This window comes from Gavialis gangeticus, unplaced genomic scaffold (genome assembly GCF_001723915.1).
Source record: "Gavialis gangeticus isolate Ggan-Ray unplaced genomic scaffold, GavGan_comp1, whole genome shotgun sequence".
NCBI lineage: Eukaryota > Metazoa > Chordata > Crocodylia > Gavialidae > Gavialis > Gavialis gangeticus.
The window spans coordinates 47,664,224-47,672,020 of NW_017729033.1; the positions used below are offsets into that span (position 1 = coordinate 47,664,224).

Here is a 7,797-nt window from a genome sequence, read left to right on the forward strand (position 1 = left end):
GTGCGGTTGGCTCTGCCTATTGCTTCATTGCATTGGCAACTCATATTCATCCTGGAGTCAATCATGACTCCAAGATCCCTCTCTGCCTCTGTGCTGCAAATTAGTAGTGCAGGGTACGCCTGCATGTGTGGCAGTTCTGCAGCACTGCATATGACACATGTGCATCCTTGAAATCCCAGCATATCCTATAGCTTTGGTGTGCCCCAGCAGAAAGGAAATTCTTGGTGATCTGAATGGTACATAGCTATATACTTACCAGTATGAGGTTTATTGAGGCAGGTATATTAGTGCAAGTGGTGGTGTTTGGTGAGTGCATGGTAAAGAAATATACACGAGGAACCAATGAATTGGGAAAATGCAATACTATTCTGTGCCTGTTTTTATTCTATTTTGGAACCAAATTTTGTTTCTAAATTCTCAGTGAACTAGTTTAGTAATCTCAGAGATTGCTTCATCTGATCTATCACCAATTGGTGCCTGTTAAAGATCAATAAATGGAGGCTATGGATAATTATATGCCTTAACTATTTTAAAAAGAGAGAGGGAACTGCTGCTTCAGTTGTTATGATGTAACTACTACATATGTATGCTTCTGTAATAGTACAAATGAGATAAATCACTGCAACTTTAATGCTGAATGAAACAGTTAAAAGTTGCAATGGTTTTGGTATACGTGTGTTACAACAGAAGCATTAAGACATTAAAACAGCTTATATCAATACTGTTTGTTATTGACATCATCATTATGTCTGGCTGTACCTTTAAAAGAAATTGTTATTTCTGAATATAGATTTCCAGTACTTTTGATTGCCAAATTTTCCATTTATATTCTGGCTGCTTTGCCCCACTTTGGTGACATAAAAAAAATAAATCCAGTTTAGAAAGCCAATTACTATGGGCTTACAGCCACTGCGTACCATTAGAATGATAAAAATCATCCAGAGCGCACTGGAGAATCTGTCTAAAATATTTAAACTGTCTAGAAATCTGTATTATTGCCAGAATTGAAGTTATTCAGAAACATAAATTTTAGTTTATCTAGAATCTATGAGCTTTGCCCTGCAAAATTTGCATATACAAGTAATCCTTGGTTTCAGTAGATTACTCATAACAGTTGGTTTTACAGCATTTGGGCAATGTATCCAGCTGAAAGTTATATGCTGTAGCTTTAAGAATATGGAGATTTTCTGAAATACTTCACAAGGACTATGGCTTAAAATTACTGTCACAGCTACAAAGTCTGCCAAGAACTAATTAAAAAGGGGCTATCTTGAATAAACTGGATTTAAGAAGTGGTAGACATGGCAGTCAAGTTAATTATCTCATCAACTTGTGATTTTGAAAGTATTGTAATAACATATGTAGGGTATTACATTTCAAATATTTTGATAAGTGTAATTGGACACTGTACACTGTAAAATAGCATTAATCAGTAAGGGCCAGATTGAGAACAACTCTTTGTTGGGTGTATAGTGGGTGGGAAGAACACGAGGAGCCTTCCTTCACATCTTGAACAGCCCACTTTGGAGCTAATGCAGTTACTGAATTGAGGGGAGCGTAGGAATTTCTCTTTCTATGCTTCCCCAACTGCACTTAGTACCTGAAAAGGAGCAGGAAAAAATGCAGAGGAAGTGGGACTATATCTGTACTTGCTAATAAGATAAGATCATAACAAAAGAGCAATTTTTTGTATGTCATAGCCATAAAAGGATAGGGAATCTGCTTTCTGTTGTTTGTCTTATGAATTTCCATCGTGTACATCACTAGCATAGCAGAACCTGGATCATTTATATCTGTGTGGCTTGCACTCTATTTAATTTGTAGAGGACAGCCAAATGAAAGAGGCTTCAGAGCTTTTTGCAATTGCCGTTGCTTCAAAATCTGTCATTTCTCCAGTCAGCTGGAAATCATTAAAGGTTCCATGCAGATTTTTGCTGCACCTCTCTATATATCCAATTACTTCAAAAACCCTCATCTTTGCAGAGTCATAAAGAACCTAAATCTGGAAGTATCTAGGTTCTACTGTATTCAAGAAACTCTAATCTGGGCACAACAAAACCTTAAGAAAAGTCATCATACAGCAGACCAGTAGCCCCTCTGCATGTATGTATTTGTCTATCCTTGTATCTGTTGCACTTATTCTCCTGGTATTTAAGAGTTGTTTCTTCATCCCTAGTATGCAGTGCATGAATGGTCACTGATATAGCCTTCAAGAATGATCACTGTCAAAACCATGAGGAAAATTATCTTCCTGCTCCATCTGGTAAGTAAATATGCTTAAAAATATATAATTTAAATGAAGTGGTTGCGGTGGGGAGGGGGCATGTTACATTTAAACTTTTTCTAGATATTTCTGCAACTTAGCTTATTTTTGCTCAGCATTTTTAGAGATATTAGTAGAACCAACCTCAGGAATATAAAGTGCATCCAGATGTGAAAAATGTCACAATGGCAGAAATCACGTTAGTGTAAATTAATAACAATAACTCACATAACTTTTCTGTATATTTACTCAGAGGCAGATCTTCAACTTGAATACATGCCTTCACAAGGATACAAAGATCAGCAAGTTGCTGGTCCTCCTATTGTGTCCTTATGGCTAGGTACAGACATTAAAAAAGCCCCAGGTGGAATAGATCTAAGTTATATGGTTTTCTGTAAGCTGTGTAGTTTGGATTAATGTCAAACGGAACACATATTTGCCCTTTGGTGGTGGGGAGCAAACCTTAAATTGTGTTCCACCATTTTTAAACTAGTCTGTGTGCCGAACCTCTATTCTGTTATAGGTATAGATTAGTTTCTAATTATTTATACCAGTTAATGTATAATGTTTATACCTGGCCTGTGAGTGGGGATTGGATTCCCCTTGATCAGGTAGGTGGGGAGAGGTAATCAGTATGTGACTTTAGCATCATCCCCCTGCACCAAACACCTTAGTAAGGGCCAGTCAGTGGTGATGCATAGGGGGTGAACGCAGGTGCACATGTACCCCTTGAGATTGGCCATACATCCCCTGGAAGTGCCAGCTGTGAAACCAGAAGTGCCACCAGAAGTGCACTTCTGGTTTTGCTGCTAGCTCAGTGATTGGCTGCTAGGGGAACCCCCACTCATTCGACATCCCCCTGCCCCCTCTGTGCTGTCATTGCTGTCTCCAGGGAGCCGGATGTGGCCCACCAAGCCATTCTCTCTGGCCTGCGGGGCACCTAAAAAATTTCGAAAATTAATATTCATCTGTCCCTGGTTGCCTGCCATGTGGCCTTTGATGGTTGCTAAAACTCAGTAAGCAGCCCTCTGCCCGAAATAATTGCTCTTCCCTGGCATAGGGTGCAGTTGATACAGGATAATTGGCTTCATTTGTATCATAAAACCTTCATTGTATCATTTTGTATTATAAAATTTGAGTGGCACACAATGCATTAGAATTCATTGTTCACCAATGCAATTTTTTAGTATTTCAGATTTTTGTAACAGAATTCTCTTATATTCCAAGAAAGATTAGCAGATCCATTTATATCCGTTGATCTTCTTCCAGTGTTCAATTTGTATTTTATGTAGAAAACTGTCAATACTTGGATAAACAAATGGTAGATTGAATAAGGATCTCCAGAATAGTCAAGTTACATAAAGAAATCTAGAAATCTGTCATTTCTTCTTCAATTATTGCAAGTCATTTTGCTAACTGACTTCAAATGTTCAAATGCTTCACTGAAATAGAAAAAATAACAATGTAATATCATCATAAAATCAGAACAAAAGTATAATTACAAGATAAAGTTTAGAAAATAGCAAGACTTCTAAAATGGTCATTTGCATTTTTCCATTCATTCTTTGATTACTTCTGACTGTCTACTACTTGCCTAAGGGATATGAATAAACAAAATAACAGAATGAGGGACTTCAGGAAGGGAAACCCCTCCCCCCCCAGTTATATTAAATTCATTTTAAAAAAAGTAAGGCTATATAAAGTAAGAGAATTTAAAAGAGATTTCCTTCCCTCAGCACAGTGACACTTTATTAAAAAGACAATCCCTGTACAAGAATATATAGATTTTTCAGCAAAAGGCCCAGCATTGTCAGCCATAGATGCTAACATAAAATTTGTCCTGACATCAGACAGTGAGCTTCTGGCAACATTATGTCTTTTCCTTGCAGTTGTCTGTGCAAATCATTCCCCTTAAAAGAGCAACATGCATTACAGCTGAATTCCGACCAAATCAGACTGATTAATAATGTTACTTGTAAGTTGTACTGTGCTTTCTCTTCCATATGTAGTTAAGTGACTAAGGATTAAATTATTTTGCCACTGAAGCCATTGGAAGTTTGGCTCTTGACTTCAAAGGGACTGAGATTTGTTCCCCAAAGCACAGGTATTTATTTCTTTGGTCTTGAATATGTATGCCTGAGCAGATTTTTCAAATGTCATAAGATGGGAAACGTTAATCCCTATTATATCCTCAGTAGAACCTGTGCAATGTCAGTGCAAACTAATGAATTGTCAAGGCACTACATTTATTAACCTATTAATAACAGCTTTTAGCACAGAGCCTAGAATAAGGGCAATGCATAGGGAGTATTGGGAAGTACTGTGTGTCAGGGAGGCATATTGTATCCCAGAGTTTCTCATCTGTATCCAAAGAATGGTATGTAATTTATTATCTACCTCTAAAGGGTAAGAGACTGTGTAGCCAGATGTTTGTGCATTCTGGAACAGTTATGCTTTTCACTCCACCTTACCCCTCCCTTTTATGTTGACGATGACTGCTGGAAATTGCTTGGGTTCAGCCAGTGCTTTACTGTGAATGAAACCTCCAGATTTGACTGTTATTAACATGGATCATGGAGTCTCATAGAGGAATGAGTCTGTATTGTACAGCTTGAGAGGAGGGCATTATTAAGCCACATAAAATTTTCATATCAAAATATGTTCCTAAAGTTTAAAGGTTTTAGGAACATAAGATAAGGATTTCGACATCTTATATGATTGTAAGGTACTCCAAGAAAGGAGAGTCTCTTGCTATGAATAGTACTGTGCCTAATACAATGAAGCAGGAGTTAGCCTTATCAAAGATAAAGAATAGTATGTTCTTGAACAGTATGTTGACTCATACCGTGTGATTAAAATCTATAATAGTCTTCATTTACAAACATTCAAAACCATTTCACTTGTTTATTATAGGTTGTACCTGTATAGAATAAAAACAAAATGTGGGATAAAACCCTAGGTCAGCAAGCATCTCAGCATGTCCCCATTCTTGAAACATGGCGAACCACACTGAAGGGAATAGGACTATTCATATACTTAAGCTTAGTGCCTTGCTGACCTGGTGCCTGTGGGAGGAAAGGAAGCATGTTTTCAAATATTTAAATTATGGAGATTTAACCTCTGATTAAATGTTAGTGTCTGAAAAGCTAAAGGGACAATAGATTTACATTATATTGTTGTTTTTAACTTTCTGCTTGTCTTCTTCCTTCCCTCACAACCTCATATCCAAAAGGAAAGAAAGGTCAGATTTGAGATGGAGTGGTAAAAAAGATCCCTATATAAGGATGGTATCCTTGTAGCATGCCCACAATGGGTAAGATGCAGAATCTGCCTGTTCTCTAGCAGAAGCCACATCTATCCACTAGCTGTTTGCCAAGAAATTTTGGCCTCAGTAACTTTGAGGTGTATTCAAAAGATATTTAACATCTCAGCAGTTATTTTGCTGGCCAGAAAAAGAAACATTTTTTCCCCTGAAGCACAGAGCCTTAAAATACACAGTGACATAAATGTGTTCAGTGACCTTTTATAAACATGCAGTCACTTCTTAGGGATATAGATATTGAATGTACACCATTATGAAATCCCTGAAGTTCCCATTCCAAAATTAGAATTAGCATTCAATTCTCTATCATGAAAAAGAGTTTGCTCTGCATTCAGTGTGAGGATGAGCTCAAGAATGAGAGGAGAGATGTTCCTGAGCATGCCCTGCTTACCCACTCTTGTTCACAAATGCTCAATTTGGTAAAGCTCCACTGGGGATACTCTCTTACTTTGGCATGCTCAGGACATGGTTCAGATATACTCAAAAGGCCTTTTTCCCCCCACTCCAGTACCTCAGCTTTCAAAATTACCTAACAGATTAGAAGCATAAGTCCTACTACCAAAAACGAATGTTAATATGATTTAGGTACATAGGACCAGATGGACAAGCATCTAGACCTACTTAAGTATGCTTGAAGATCCAGTATGGTGTCTATCTGTACCCCGTGGTACCTAAACTGAAAAAAAATCTCTTTACATGCTTGCCCTTTCAAAGGTAGGGTTTATGCTCCTAAGTCTTTTGAGCATTTTTGAAAATGTTACTACAAATATTGACATCTAGGTCATATGTCCACTTTTAGCCTTCCCAAAGATCAGTAATATTCCTCAATTAGAAGAGTAAAGCAGTCATCATGTTCAGTTCTGAATCCTGATCTGAATTACAATGGCTGCCTCAGTCGTTCTGAATCCTGATCTGAACTTTCCTAGGGTTTGATAAGGTTGGCTATGCTGCTGCTGCTTAGACCCATGCCCTTTTGAATATGCTTTTGTTTTGTTTTCTGCCAGTTGAATTTCTCTTATGAGTCTTCAGACAATGTATGCTGAAGCCATTGAAGTCTTAGGTTAGCAGGGAGAGGAAGGAACCATTAGGCTAAAAAAAATTTTTTTAGTACCTACATCATTTTACTGATGGAACAGAAAGGTGAAAATGTTTTTTAAAAAGTTTTCTTTTCCTGAAAAGGTCACTGGTATTTATATTCTAAGTAGAGTCACAAAGCAATATTAAAGTGTTCTGAGTCCTCAGAATTGTATGAATGGTTTTAAGTGTTCCTGCAGTGCATGACAAAAATGCTGACAGAGAACCCTCGGGCCACCTGCTAGGCACAGCAGCATTTACTACGTGCCACATTAAGGGCTGAATGGCAAGCTTGACATTGAGTTGTGGAAGAAAGAAGATTCTTTCACATCCTGCTATAAATGAAACCCTAGTGTTTCGGGACAAGCATCTATAACCACCCCAGAGAGTACTGCAATATTTATACTTTTTAAATATGACTTCAGCCTTCTATCTCTGTGCAACCCCCAGCTGGGAATAAGAAAAGTAAGAAGAATCGGGGAGTGAAATCCAAGAATTCAACCAGCATTGAGGTTTTTCCCCCCTTTTTACTCTGCATTTATAGTCAAACGACATGCTAAAGATATGACATTTTGACATTAGCTAAGGTCTGTACTTGAATGAAAAGGCACTTGTTTTTTGGATTACATGGTTTCTATTATAAAGAACTGTTGTTTAACGTTAGGCAAAACCTACTCACCTCACAGATTGTAGTTTGTTTTAATTCACCATCTCTGTGTTCTATTAAACTCTCCCATTCTAAATAAAATAAATAAAATAAAATAAAATAAAATAAAATAGACAAATTTATTTCTACATTCATGTGAGACCTGAGCCTATACTCCTGACTAAAATCTTAACTCTGTAAAATGGTTTAGGAAATTGAACTCCAGCTCCTGTGTGTCTAGATGCACTAAGTGCCATACAGAGGATATGCATTGTTGTGTATGTCTGGTTCCATGTGCATCAATTTGCAGGTTTGCAAAACAGACTGAAATTCCTATGAAGCCAGTGTGGCAAATACAGAATCCATCCATAGTTCCATTGAAACATATCATACATACCAAGATAATAATGATGTAATTGCTGATGTCAGTTTAGATGCCTGGAATAGCTCATTGTAATAACTCACTGAAAATTTCACCTACAACTTTAATCT

At 37.4% G+C, this 7,797-nt stretch overlaps 1 long non-coding RNA gene across 1 annotated transcript in view; it reads right to left on the reverse strand.

Annotated features, from left to right (window-relative positions):
- Positions 1-7,396, reverse strand: part of LOC109304127 — a 94,934-nt gene extending 87,538 nt beyond the window's left edge. The window contains exon 1 of the long non-coding RNA XR_002099302.1: positions 7,339-7,396. This is a non-coding gene — a long non-coding RNA (uncharacterized LOC109304127). The remainder of the gene's footprint in view (positions 1-7,338) is intronic.
- Between the last annotated feature and the right edge of the window lie 401 nt (positions 7,397-7,797).